This window comes from Mytilus californianus, unplaced genomic scaffold (assembly GCF_021869535.1).
Source record: "Mytilus californianus isolate M0D057914Y unplaced genomic scaffold, xbMytCali1.0.p SCAF_2, whole genome shotgun sequence".
NCBI lineage: Eukaryota > Metazoa > Mollusca > Bivalvia > Mytilida > Mytilidae > Mytilus > Mytilus californianus.
The window spans coordinates 63,872,165-63,887,918 of NW_026262668.1; the positions used below are offsets into that span (position 1 = coordinate 63,872,165).

Here is a 15,754-nt window from a genome sequence, read left to right on the forward strand (position 1 = left end):
AAAATGGTCGTCAGAGGCCAGAACAATCTCGTTCTAATAATATCTAAATAAGGAAATGTGGTATGTTGCCATTGAGACAACTATCCACCAAAGTTCAAATAAAGCTGGTGTAAGCAATTATAGGCTTTAATATAGTTGATTGGCTCTAAAAAAATCTAGTTTATTTCATGATTAATGTATTTACATTGACACACATGGAACTTGAAGTTTTTCAGTTCTGCAAATGCAATAAAACCTAATACCAAAGTTGAAAAATGAATTAGCAGATACATTTGGAGCATATGTTGAAATAAACATGGATATATAAAAACGAAGTATGGAAAACTTACTGACATGCATATGTATTTTGAATCATATTATTACATCGCTTAACATATTGGAAATTGAGCACAAAATAGGTGTGGTCAATATCAAATGGAATATAGTTTCCATCATGAGGTAAAAATTCGAAAGTTGATGAAACCTATAGCCAGATAATATCAAAGAGTTGAAAAGATATGAAATGCTGTAGAAGACTAATTTGATTCAATATTGTATTATTTTTTTATTTTCTGAATGCAACGGAGCATATTACAACTGTGATTTTGAAAGACGTTTTAATAATGACCCCAAGATGTAAAAAAATCTTAAAAATTGTACTTGACAACAAAATCTTGTCGTAACTTTCATTATGCAAAATTGCATGACTATATTAAAGAGATGGTATGAAATCCATTGCCTTCAGATCTAGATATTTGTGTACACGAAAAACTCAGTTGGTAGATCAAAAGATAGACATTCGAAGAGTATAGGTACAAGTACATGTGAAAACCGGTCAGAAATATGTGAAATCAAAGATGAGATTGGTAAAACATATAATTGTATAATAGTATTGATGGGTAGTTTGTGAATGTAATACTTGACACGTGTCAACGTAGTATATTTTTCCTGCCTAACAGAAGTTCCCGTAGAAACTTTTTTATAAACAATGCTTTAATTTTATAACTTTTATTCTGTATAGAACAAATACTGTAATATTATAAATATAATAAATATAACTATAATAAAACAGCAACGATTGAAGAGAATACATGACTATTCAAATGATATGCTATAAAATTCGACTGAATGAAAATACTCAATTTTGTGTACTCTATAAGTGCTGTATACATGTGACTTTTGGATCTATTATTATCACAGCTAGGGAACGTTAGGTAAAAACCAGATGTATATTTTTATGTATCAAGTCAACTATTTATAAACGTGGGATATGAAAACCATAGGTTCATTTTAGATCTTGATCTTGATCTTGATAGGAATACGGTGATACATCCAAGGATATTAATACACCGCGCGTGCGTCAAGTAATTTACTTAAGTGGGGCCCCCCTTACAATTTCACTAAAGGTTTTAGCTGGTTCTTCTGCTGTCTGAATTTTGATGAAGATATCCGGTGGTAGTTGGTTCCAGTCTTTAATGGTATTTGGAATGAAACTGTATTTTAATGTGTCTGTTTTTGTTTGAAGTCTAAGGAAATGTTGGCTGTGCATGTTCTTGGTTGTCCTTGATGGTTTTTTCAGTTGGTCAGAAGGTAAGTTTGCTTGACCGTGTATACTTTTGCAGAAAAGGATCAGTCTGTTTTGTGTACGGCGGTCTTTTAGTGATGGTAATTGCAGTTGGTCTAAAATTGCTGTCATACTTCCTGGTTCGTAGTTGTAGTTTGATGTTATAAACCTATAGCTAGCCGCTCTTTTCTGTACATTTTCCAGTTGGTCTTGGAGATATAGTTGATGTGGGTCCCAGGCAGTGCTTGCATATTCTAGGACAGGTCGTATCAGTCCTTTATATGCCTGGAGTTTAACTTCAAGTGGACATGCTGATAGGTTTCTTTTTAATAATCCTAATGTCCTATAAGATTTATTGCATATCTCCTCTATGTGCTTTCCCCAGTGTAGATCATTTGTGATGTTTACTCCTAGATATTTAATAGATGTTAAAAATTGGAGTTCCGTATTTTTGAGAGTGTATTTAAATGATGTAATTTTCTTCTTGCGACTCAATGTCATCATGTTGCATTTAATTGGTTGAAATCTCATACCCCAATTAGTCGCCCAGTTACCAAGGGTATCTATATCTTTCTGTAGTTCTGCACAGTCATCTTCATTTTTAATTTCTCTGTAGCATACACAGTCGTCTGCGAACAGCCTTATTTCTGATGTTACATTTTCTGCTATGTCATTGATATGGACCAGAAATAGGATGGGACCAAGAACCGTTCCTTGAGGTACACCTGATAGGACTGTCGATGTTTTGGACTTAGTCCCATTCACTATCACACTCTGAGATCTTGTAGATAGAAATGCGTTAATCCAATTCAAGATGTTTTTCGGCACGCCATATTTGTGAAGTTTACTTTTTAATAGTTCGTGCGGTACGGTGTCAAATGCTTTTTCAAAATCCAAAATAAATATATCCGTTTGTTTCCTGTTGTCAATGGCAGTTGCCCAGTCATGTATTACGTTAATAAGTTGGGTTTCACAGCTTTGATAGCAACAAAAGCAACAATGAATAAACAAGTTGCTGTTTTTAAAAGAAAGACAATACGTGAATCTTAGAACTTTTTTATTCTAGTTATTAATTCAACTGAATAAGAAATTATATATCAGTGTTTGCATGGTCATTTGTGTGGAAGATAAAAGTTTCTTTTTATTGTAAATCATTACAATTTTGGCATGTTGAGAGAAGTGTTAAATATAAAGCAATGAGGGAGAAAAATAGATTCCCAGACGTATAATTTCTTAAAGAATAATAATGATTCAAAACATGGGGGACACATGAACCTTCTTCCAAAAATTCATAAAATTAATCTAGAAATAAGTAATGCGGCATTGCGAACTGGTCAGCCAGCTAGCAGGACACATTGATGTTCGTTATACCGACCAATCATCAATAAATGCAACTCTCCCGCGAGAGATACTTACTTGATCTAATTATAAAACCATTATTGAAGAGGCATAAATGTTACATTCAAGATAAAAAGATTCCATTAATAAAAAAAGAGTCGCACGAGGTCAAAAAAGAATGCATTCTTATTGCCTATGGTGTACGTCAAGGTACACAAATATGATCATTGATAATTTAGAAGAAACTGTTATCAATGCATTAGAATTAATTGACACACAGGAGAATATGCTTTAAGGATTCTCAACAAAGTAGATTTAACTGCATTTGTTAAATTAGTTTTTAGAAACAATGAATTTGAGTTTAATGTACGTACTGTTATACAAACACATTATAGGAGCGCTCATGGGTAGTATATTTTCACCAACATGCACAGTTCTGCATCTGTCTGTCCTATTCATTAAAATCTTAGATAAGTTCCAATGGAGAGAAAACATCAAATTACACTGTCAATAGGGATGACGGTTTTGTGGTCTTCACAGGCAAATTAGAGCAAGTTGAAGATTTCTTTAACCTAGCAAACGAAATTGACCATCTACTTTAGTTCTAATATGAGGTGTCGACATCTAGTATGACCTATTTAGAGGGTGGTAAAGGGTTATTTTCGTGCAACGTTTTCGGCATTTTTATTTCACGTGATTTCGTGTTTCGACGTTTTATTTCTCGTTTTCTCGTGTTTGTTTTGACGTGCGTGCTTCGTGTTTTCCCTTGATTATTTTCCGTGTTTCGTGTCGGTACTCTTATTTTCTCGTGCTTGTTCCGCATTTGATTAAAAAGTAAACCGGAACTTATTCCAAATCAGCCCAGATATTGTTTTAAATTATAAACTAATTAACTGGTCCCAAGATATTTATTAATAGCCTATTGTATTTCTATGATAAATCGTATGCAATTAGAGGACGCTAAAAAGTGACCACATGCAGGGTTGCCATGTCAATTTATAATAATGACTGCATGATCTCCAAGAACGGCTGAGTAATAACTTTTGTTACTTTTTTCCTAAATATTTACGATTTTATTCCTTGGCTTCGTTTTCCCAGAGTGTTTTTTTTCGTGCAACGTTTTTGCGATTTGTTATTTCACGTGTTTCCGTGTTCAGACCTGAAACATGCACTTATGAGATAAAAACTCAAAAGCAAAAATACAATGGTTTACAAATTAAAAGCACATATATATTAGGTAAATAACTAAAATTAGCACAAAGCAGCAGAAGCACTATAGTTAAGATAACAAAATAAATTTGCCAAGCTGAAAATAAAGCATTAAACCAAAAATAATGAACAGAAATTAACTGGTTTGGCAGGCAAAACATTGGCATGAGCTGCCAGACCAAGAATTTATCAAGTTCTTGAATTGATTTAAAGATGATTGCTTACGTAGCTCATCTGGCAGCTCATTCCAAAGCTTAGCACCCGCATACCTTAAAGATTGTAGGCCATATGCAGTTGTTCTTACATGTGGTAGGTCGGCTGTATTCTGGTATCTGAAAGAGTAAGTGTTTTCCTTTAAGTGTATTAAATCATGGTGGAGATAAACAGGACAATCTTTCTTTATACCGAAGTGTACAAAGGTGATCGATTCCATAGTAATGGATTTCTTGATGTTAAGTCACGTATATTAAAAACACAGAAGCGTATCAATATTTACCAATCACAAGTGCACATCCAAAACACACATAAATTTAAGAGTATTAATTTACAGTGTGTGGATAATAAAAGAAATAATAGTGACATCAGTGAATTGAATAAACATTTAATTAGCTTACAAGATAACTTAATTGATAGAGAATACTGTAAAAAGGAAACATTGTCTTTTAATATTTTACTTGTTTTATTTTCAGTTGAAACAGATTTTTTTTATCTGATTTGTTAAAATGACAAGTATGCATAAGAAAATTTCGGACCAACCATACAAATATTTCGGACCTAATTTCTATTTCAAAAAACAACGGCAGACATTATCTATTAACCAAGCTCTGTTCTTTACCTATAAATAAATTAAATAAAATTTTAGAAGATTGCAACACAATTTCATATTGCAGTCCTAAGTATGAAAGCGTTCAAATCATAATGGCATATTGTTATTCTAAACTGTTTCCCAAAATTGATCGCCCTGAAGATCATAAAAAAACATTTTATTAAAATAAAGTATGTCAATAAAGGTTTTGATTTTGTAAATATTGCCGGTATTTTTAACGACCATTCTGTTAAAGAACAAATTCCTGGATATTTTGATAATACTGAACTCCCTCTTATTTGTTATATTTACAAGAAATCTACCCGAAAATTTGTGTTTAATTATAGACTAGTCTGTAAAGATGTAAATATCAGTGAAAATACACCTCCGTCATGAAATTGTAGCAATTCCGAATACACTTATGGCCCCATTTCCCATGTTATAACAGGAGACCTTAACATCGTTCGCGACCGAGAGTTAAAATCATTCCTCAGTAAAGGACCTAAATATCGTCCCCCGTCAATTATTAATTGGAATGAGTGTCGTAATATCCATCTTCGCTAGCCAAGGGTTATGATCCACTTCCCTTCTCTCCACCCTTGGCGGATTGAGATAGAATTTCGGAGACACAAGGTAATGATTTTCATTGGTTGCAGTCGAAACTCGCTGCATCCAATCAAAAAGCGCCTATGACATGATCACGTGTAAATGTAGAAAGCGTATGTAAACAATTGCCACGTGCTTATTGTGCAACAAGTCTTTACATCCCTTAACATACGACTATATTTAGTGGCAATTTCAATGTTTTTAATCAACTAATAGAAGTTCCTGTGTATGTTTCTTGCACAAATGCATGAATGTCAACGTATATTTTCGTTTCCTGCTTTACATGTACCAAGTGTGTAGAATCTAGACGCTACCGTGTTTTTACCTCCAAATTGAAGAGTTCAAGTGCTACCATTGGTCAAGAATAATGTATTCGGAATGGGCGTGACTTTAATCTACCGATAGATGGCGCAACATTGTTATCACAAATGTTGGCTTAATCTGCCAAGGGTGGAGAGAAGGGAAGTGGATCGTAACCCTTGGCTAGCGAAGATGTGTAATATCATCCACGACTCACTTCGTGCTTACTGTTTGAAATGGATAAAACGGGAAAAAGCCGACAAAAAATCTTTGGACTCTTTTTTTTAATTCAGTAATGAAGACAGTTGATATACGTATACAACATTTTAAAGAACATTTTACTCTTAACAACAACCATAAAAAATCCTATTTCTCGTATTAAAAATAAACTAAAAGAACTAGCCAAGGAATTTGTTTTTGTCCCGGCTGATAAAGCTGCTAATAATATCATTATAGTTTGACGTAAATTTTACATTGAGGTTCTGCAAAAGGAAATCACGAATTCTCCAACATTCCAACTGACTTCATTTTCAGAAAACGATATCTGTAACAAACATAAACTATTAGCTACTTCTTTACAAGCAGAACCAAATACAATGAAAGTCCGAACTATGTACTGGCTTCCGAAGCTACACAAATCACCTTACAAATATAGATTTATTTCGTCTTCAAGTCATTGTTCCACTACTAAATTGTCTATTCTACTTACTAGTACACTTGGTACAATCAAAAACCTGATAATAAATTGTTCAAATAAGGCCTTTGAAAATAGTGGAATTAACTACTTTTAGAGTGTCAAAAACTCGTCGGAAGTACTTGATAAATTGCATGCATATATTGGTGATTTTGAATCTGTTCAAAGTTTTGATTTTTCTACCCTATATACCACTTTGCCTCATATTCTTATTAAGAAAAAATTCACACACCTAATTAAATTGGCATTTAAAAAGTCGGAATGCGAATACATATGTTCAAACTCTTTTGGGTCATTTTTAGTAGCTACAAACAAAAGAGCTATGTCAATTGGACATGCTTTGATACTATATCTGCCCTTGAATTTTTACTTGATAACATTTTTGTTCGCTTTGGAGATTCCGTATATCGTCAAGTTATCGGAATTTCAATGGGGACTTACTGTGCACCACTTATTGCGGACCTGTTTTTGTATTGTTATGAGTTACAATTTATGATTAAAATCAGCAAAGACCCATCGAAACAACATCTGATACAAAAATTTAAAAATACTTTTAGATATTTGGATGATATATTGGCTCTCAATAATGACGACTTCAGTGTGTATACTAAAGAAATTTATCCTGTTGAACTTACTTTAAATAAAGCTAATACTAACAATGACCACTGTCCTTTCCTCGATCTTGATCATTAACGGGAAGCTTAATACAAAAATTTATGATAAAAGAGATGATTTTTCATTTCCTATCGTTAATTATCCATTTTTAGATGGTGACGTTCCCTTGTCACCATCTTATGGTGTTTATATATCTCAACTTGTACGATTCGCTCGTGTATGTAACAACGTATTAGATTTTAGCGAGAGAAATTTATGTATTACTGCAAAATTATTACACCAGGGTTTTCGATATCATAAACTAGTCAAAACATTTACTAAATTTTATCATCGGTATAAGGACATCATTCGTAAATATAACTCAACATGCAGACATCTTATACGTTCGGGAATTTCACATCCAATCTTTTATGGTAATATTCTTTACAAAGCACAAAAATGTCAGTATTCACCTCAAAGGCTAACAAAACCTTTAAACAGACTAATTAAGAAGGATTATAGTTACGATACTGTTGTCAGGTCATTAAAGATTGCATATTTTGGCTTTAATATTGATTCACTTATAGACAGGTTTTTCCGATTATCTGCCTTAGTTTGTGACGCGACTCCTAGGCGTCGTCGTAGTACGATCGCCATTACAACCGTGAAAAAATATAAACAAGATATAGATCTATATGCCCTGACCGCATATAATTAAATGTAAACACAAGAATGTGAAGTCGTACCTGACCTCGGCAAAATTATATGTGCTATAAATAATAAAGTAATTAGATAAGGATTCTAAGTGTATTGCAGGCCAGGTGTCGTGTCCTTAAAATATAACTGTATTTTATATGTTACACGCGGGACATAATAAATTTTATACGAATACTAATCCCAGGTTACATGTCGATTATAATCATTTGGTAATCATACTATTTATAATTATAACGCATACATAAATAAAAAATAAATAGTCTTGACCGGTCGAATGTGATATATCAGCTAGGGTGCAATTTTATCAAATCATAGAAATTTCTGTGGTCAGACCTATAATGAGACAGTCCTAAAATTTAACAATCCACTAATCAGACGGTCCTACAGAGACGAGAGTTTTGTGCTTTTTGCTTGACTCACGTATAATGCTCAAAATTGAGTGACATTTTCGTATTACTTTGGTGTCCGCATGAATTGTGCTATATGCTATCGATGCGTCGGGCCATATGTAGATATAACTTTGCGATTAGAATATGGGCTTAAGAAGTTTTGAACTTTCACGGCCCATGTATTCCTATAGTTTTTATGTGTTCGATTCCAATTTCTTTTGCAGAAAATTACTCGACATACAACTACTATAGTATGTATAGTATATAACATCATGATCTAGCCCGTGCTTAATATAACTGAATGCCATTAAACCACCAAAGACTCCAATATGTAAATTCAAAGCGATGATAAGTTATGTTTTAGAAGCGTCATTTAGTGTTTTGCCAACTCCCCTCCCAACCACTCCAAAACAGAGGTCTCGTAGATTTTCATCCTTAATCCGTATTAGACTCTTATATAAGTCCCCGATGTCCCTTACTCCTCTGTTAACAATATTTTTGTCTGAGTTAATATTGTCGCAATGTCTGTCCATTTTGCAGCATAAAGATACTAAGAAGTCGTCATGAATGAAAAAAGTTCGTCTCTTCACACTGGGTTGATTTGCTTGCAATTATAACTACATGTAGCCTCGGGGTAGGTTTCATTGTTATTAGCTTCATTTATGGTTAATCCAGACATTTTACCGCTTCCACTACAAAAGTTTGGGGGCACGCGCCCTCCCCCCTTTTTTCAAAATCCTGGATCCGCATCTGATGTCGCGGTGGATCTTCTATCCAAAAAGAGGCAGATGCAATGTAGTCATCGGATTAAATTTTATAGATTAATTTAAGTTTTTAACAGTCGTCGGCCAGTGTTATTTTACTTTCATAATAAGTTTTATTTAAAATAAAAACGGATTGTGTGCAGTGGCGCATCATCCAAAAAAAAAATGTCCGGACCATACAAAAACCTGTTTATGCAAAGTTTTTTTTTATGTTTATACGGCTTTGATCCACTCAGGTTTGTTGGCTCGTCTGAAGGCATCACATAAGACGTATATGGAATCAAACGAGGGCAGTAATTGTGCAACTCGTTGTGTAATTCGCATATTGATTTTTTTCCACACCTGAAGTTTTTTACGGTTATTTGTACAACTATTAACTGCACAAGCAATGCTTCCATGTTTTTTATAACTTTCGGCAGCATCCATAGTAAAATAAATCAGAAAATGAAAGAAATACAAATGTAAACAGAAAATCGATAATGTTTTGATCAATACACGTGCGTTATTTTTCACGGTTGTAATGGCGGATCGGTCACGTGAGAGGTTAATGGATGCGCCCATGTTTTCTTTGTCAATTACAGGTAAACCCGTCTATAGGGTCTTTGCATCGGAATTAAACATATTTATTCTAAAACAGTTGTTGGCACGACACGGGTTATGTTCTTCTCATATATTTTATTATGGTATAATAATAAACCCCTAACAGGAGGGATTGTGCCTGATATTCATATGATGAAGACATAATCTTTCAATCAGTTTAATTGAGGTCTGGGGCTGGCATGTCAGTAACTGCTAGTAGTCTGTTGTTATTTATGTATTATTGTCATTTTGTTTATTTTCTTTTGTTTCCTATTCTGACATCGGACTCGGACTTCTCTTATACTAGTTTTACTGTGCGTACTGTTGTGCGTTTGTTTTTTCTACATTGGCTAGAGGTATAGGGGGAGGGTTGAGATCTCAAAAACATGTTTAACCCCGCCGCATTTTTGCGCCTGTCCCAAGTCAGGAGCCTCTGGCCTTTGTTAGTCTTGTATCAGTTTTAATTTTAGTTTCTTGTGTATAACTTGGAGTTTAGTATGACGTCCATTATCACTGAACTAGTATACATATTTGTTTAGGGGCCAGCTGAAGGACGCCTTCGGGTTCGGGAGTTTCTCGCTGCATTGAAGACCCATTGTGGCCTTCGGCTGTTGTCTGCTCTATGGTCGGGTTGTTGTCTCTTTGACACATTCCCCATTTCCATTCTCAATTTTATAATGATTTTATTGTTACAAATCAAATCCCAAAGCCCACTATAACTCATTATGTCGAAGCCACAGAATATCTAGACACAGATGTTTGATACCATATGCATAGGTCGTTATAATTAAATCTTGACCATTTATCTTTCACTTGTTTATCAAGGGTACAACTGTCAACTTTGCTCAAGTCAGTAAACCCTTGCAATGCATAAAATGTAGCTTTACAATAAATATACATGTTTGAAAAGGATCTATAGATTGTATATTATCATATATCAGATAAGTGAATTAGCGATCTGTGAAAATTCTTTATTGTAATGTTTTAAATATCTTAGATACCCCGTATGGAGGTGCTCTTATTTGCAGGAAGCTAATACAGATAAGATGAATAGGTGTTCCGAATGAACAATAATTTAGCTTCCGAAAATTCCTCCATAGACTATATTTTTAACTAATTTATATGCGTGAACCCTCATGAAGATATTACTGAGACGTTGATTGGTTGGGACAATCCAAACTTAGTAAATGTCTTTCAATCCCGTAGAGTATCGGATTTATACTCTCTATTTTATCAATTAGATTTTGTCTGGTCACCAATTAATCATGCATATCGGTACACAGGTAACATTTATCTATGAATAGCCGAATCTCCTGAAGTTTTGTAAACATAAACGTGATTGTTTCACATTCAATCCAGTCGATCACTGTTACGTACATTTTATACATGAAGAAAACTTGAGGAAATCATGGTTATGATATTTCATGATGATAGAATAAATTGTTTGACAAATATTTAAAGCATTTACAACCATTGTTTTAATTCAACTGTACAAAAATATCGACATCTGATCAGTTTCAGATTCAATCTTCAACCTTGTCTTACTTATGTCACTAAATTTCTCGACCTCATCAAATATCATGAAGCTTAAATAAAGACCTATTCTACCTCTCAATACAAATAATAAGTATATGATAAATGCACTCCCAGATCTTTAGGACAGATTTGGGTTGGGTTGAACGTTGTCTTTAGCTCATAGCAGATGATGAAGAACAGGAGATCCAAAAAATATCCAAAGGGGAATATAAGAAGAATAAAAAAAATACTCTCAGACGATGAAACCAATTATACATGAATACTATCATATTTCAGCAGTCATAGGCGGATCCAGGGGGGGAAGGGGGGGGGGGGGGGGAATTGGTTGATTATATAGGGAATTACTGAAGCATGACTGGAGCCCCCCCCCCCCCCTTCCCTTAGGTCAGTCAGCGGGCCCCCCTTAGAAAAAGTTCATATATGAGTTCGAATCCAACAGAGGGGCCCCTTTTGTGGGAAAAAATTGGTTGATTATATAGGGAATCACTGAAGCATGACTGGAGCCCCTCCCCCCCCCCCCCTTTCCCTTAGGTCAGTCAGCGGGGCCCCCCTTAGAAAAAGTTCATATATGAGTTCGAATACCGGCGAGGGAAGAACAAAAAAATTGCGAATGCAAATTTACAGATCTAACATTGTTGGACTGATATTTAGACGAGTTGTATATATATATATATATATGCTATATGAGAAAAAGAGAAATAAAAGAAAATTATAAATTTCAAATACGATAATACTGTTGCTATTTTAAAAGAACGGTCTCTCACAAAATATTATGTCAATCGTGTGTGTTAAGCTTTGAAGGATTAGTACGAAAAGGACTTATTTGACACCAAACATTAAACGACATACTGCTTCATAACGTGTTTGGTAAAATTTGTTGATTGATTTGCAAGGCTATTCTGAATGAATTAATCTACAAAGCGAGAACACTTTCCACTTTCATCAGCAAAGAGACGGCTAGCTTTTTTAGAAAAGCTATTACTTGTGTTGATGTCATGGTCAATTCTCATGTTCATGTCTATAAATATCACTGGTTATTTTACAGACATCCATTTATTTATAGATCTTTGATAATTTTGAATCTAAAAATAAACATAATATAGTTCATGTCGATCATATAACTGTATCACAGAAATCCTTGGTTCTACTAGGTGAGTATGTATATATTTAATGTTATGATATAGTAAGTATTAAATATTCTAAAATTCGTGGCTTACTTTTTTAATCTCTAGACATAAAACACATAAAGCCTCGGGCAATATATATGTATAGTACATGATAGTGTATATTTTGATAATAATTTTATTTGCAAATTACTGTACACCTGTACACCCATATGGGTGTAGCCATAGGTGTAGCTAAAACAAAAAATATAATATATTGTTAACACAATAGCCAAGAGTTACAAACATAAAACAAAAACATATAATTATGATAATGTAACTTTTGATCGATGGAAATGGACCTCGATCATTTTCGCAACTCTAGATATTTATTGCTTTATGAAATCACCAACTGGTGTCAAAAGTTGAGATTCAGGGGCCGGTTTCACGAAGCTATCCTAAGACCTGTCATAAGATATATCTTAGGACATGTCTTATGATCCTCTTATGACTATCCTAGGACATATCTCAGACCTCTCCTCGAAGCTGTCTTAGGATGATCTTAGCTAAGATATCCTAAACCTGTCGCAAGTTCTTCAAATTTTTAAATATTAACATGGATTCATGGAAAAATTCATGTAAATGTATTATGTGTTTCCAATAAATCACTTAACGTATTGATTAACATTCCAGAATTAGATATTTTGTAAAATTAATATAAAGCATTAGTTTAATTTATATAAATAATCTATTAATAATACACCAATATGCATATAAAAATTCAAATAAAAATTTGAGAAAAAAAAACAATAAGCTGATGATTATTTGATTTTGTACAAGTGAGTTGAATTCAAGTTTTCACTGTATCGGTTATAAAAAGGTTAAAGGATAAAATCGTGCATTTTTGATATAAATAAATCGAATGTTCATTGTTGATAAATCATTGTTGATAATCCGCCAACCTATAAAGATTTTGTTACGAGTAGAACAAGGAGATTAGATAATCAAATAATAATAACATAATTTGCAAAATTAATATAAAAAATAAGTGTAATTCATAAAAATAAACTTATGACTATCCTAAGACCATCATAAGACACCTCTCGTGTAGTCCTAACTTTATGACCAACTTCAAGAGATGTCCTAAATTAGGACCACTTTGTGAAACCCACTTAGGACTAAGATATGTCGTAAGACCATCCTAAGACATATCTTAGTCCTAAAACAGCTTTGTGAAACTGGCCCCAGGATTAAAAGGTTGTTTTTAAGCTTGAAAAGTGGTTGGTTGAGAATTTGCATGTATAACCAATTTTTAAAATTAACTGATCTCTTAGTTCAGTTCAGTTCAATCTAGAAAAAAAAATAGTATTCGTCATCAATATAAAAAGAAGATGTGGTATGACTGACAATGAGACAACTCTCCACAATAGACCAAATGACACAGAAATTAACAACTTAAGGTCACCGTACGACCTTCAAGTTTATAACAAAATTTACATAACCTTTAGTCTCTGGATATTTTTCTAAATCTTTTTATTTCCACTTCTAGGTTATGGTCACTAACCCGAAATTTAGAGACTAACTTTCTAGTTTTAAAATTTGATCCTTTTAATAATTAGTCGTCTATGTTTATCTCAAATTTTATTTGGCTATAAAGAAATAATTTTGAACTGTCTGTAATTTATTTGAGACCTTTTTGTGTAGACATCATGTGATATCTTTTTAAACTTCATCTTTAAGGAATATTTAAAGCTTTATGCTTAATCAGAAGTTTCAAAATCTGCAGCATCTAACCCTGTCTCTTTAAATATATTTAGAACAAAACTATACCAACTATACCACCATTATGCAGGGACTTCTTTAATCCATAGACTTCTTTTAACAGAGGGTTAATATCATGGGTATGAAATCTACTCAGAACTTGTGGTTAAACAAATGAAGCTTAGAAAATCTGCCCTGTTCTGTTTTGGCTGAAATATTACATGCAGTTTTTTCAGTCCTAGGACATATTTACAGTATTTACAATATACTATTTCATTCTATAGACAAAGTATCACAAATAGAGCCATCATGTTGTTCTGAACGTTTAAATGATTTAAAAATGGAAAAATAATTTCCCATTAACCAGACCTCACTATTATATAAAATATAATATATATTATATAATAAAACAGGTTTATGTAGACATTAAATAGTTTGCATGATAAATTATGTGTAGAGTTAAGTATGTATATATTGATATGGCGCGGCAATTTCTCTTTATTCTTAAACTTAAGGGTCGGAGATTCAGGACAGACTTTCCCTGAGGCTGTCCCTCTTGTAAAGTTGACCCAAGTAGATTTTTCCTCTGATATTCTTAACTGTTAATTTTTATGTATTCCAATTTGTTTTTGCTTGTCATAATTTTAGTCTCTAGGCTACATGATGAAAATCATTCAAGAAACACTTACTATAAGCAACCGATGCATAGGGGATTAATAATTAATTTAAATGAATTATTCGAGAGTCGCCATTGTTGAATATGCACATTGATACAAGGATTTGTATAATCTCTATACAAATCCTTGATGGATCCAAGTGATCGAATTCTATAGTTTAATAATGATAAGAATACCTGATTTCGGTTTTGTTTCTGTTTTGTTTTTGTTTAAATTAATTGTCGTTGGTTCATGACTGCCATATTTGTTTTTTGGTAAATTGTTTTGTTATAAATTAGGTTGTTAGTTTTTTTTTTTTCAATTCAACTGTTTCATATTTTTCATGTCGGGGCTTTTTATAGCCGACTTTACGGTATGGGTTTTTCTCATTGTTGAAGGCCGCACGGTTGTCTATAATTGCTTACATCCACTTCTGGTGGATAGTTGTCTCAGAGGCAATCATATCACATCTCCTTATTTTTATATTCTAACACATGCAAATCATCTATATAAATTTTGTTTCCGTTAACACCAAAAATATCATATTCTGTGTTTGTGCTCGGAAATGTTGGTAAATGGGGACAAATGGAACTTCATCTTTAGCATGAAATCTGCAGGGAATTTGTGAAAATTTATTTTTTTGACTTATCTTTTCGTTGGGTGTGTGTTAAAGCAGATTCTCTAATTTTTTCCCACTTCCCACTTTTTCCCTTCTTTTAACGGTTCCCGCACCTTTTTGTCACATATATCCCACATACCACATTTGTACTCATATATCCCACACACCAACTGTTTACCCCTATATTCCACATTCCCCTCAATTATCTTATGTTATGGTTTATTTTTGGGGTCTTCGGCATCTTTTTGATATCATAAAGCTTCCTCAAGAATTAAACAAATCCAAATGTTGGATATTTAAACAATAACAATATTTAATTTATGTTTTATTAAACCTCCGTATGTTTATTTTTAATCAACACAAATATAATCATGTTCACTTATGATAATTTACAAACCTATCTATCTTAGTTTACGTAAGTGTTTCCAAAAGCAGGAGGTCAGTTTGCTCCTCAATTTTTGGCTTTGTTTCATCTTCACTAATTACATTGTGCTTCTTTCGGTGTTGTATGTGTATTCAGTGTTTTATAGAGTCATATATC

At 33.3% G+C, this 15,754-nt stretch overlaps 1 protein-coding gene across 1 annotated transcript in view; it reads left to right on the top strand.

Annotated features, from left to right (window-relative positions):
• Positions 1–12,167: 12,167 nt before the first annotated feature.
• Positions 12,168–15,754, top strand: part of LOC127730221 (TNF receptor-associated factor 2-like) — a 47,582-nt gene continuing 43,995 nt past the window's right edge. The window contains exon 1 of the mRNA XM_052238509.1: positions 12,168–12,225. The gene's annotated coding sequence lies outside the window, so the exon portion shown is untranslated. The remainder of the gene's footprint in view (positions 12,226–15,754) is intronic.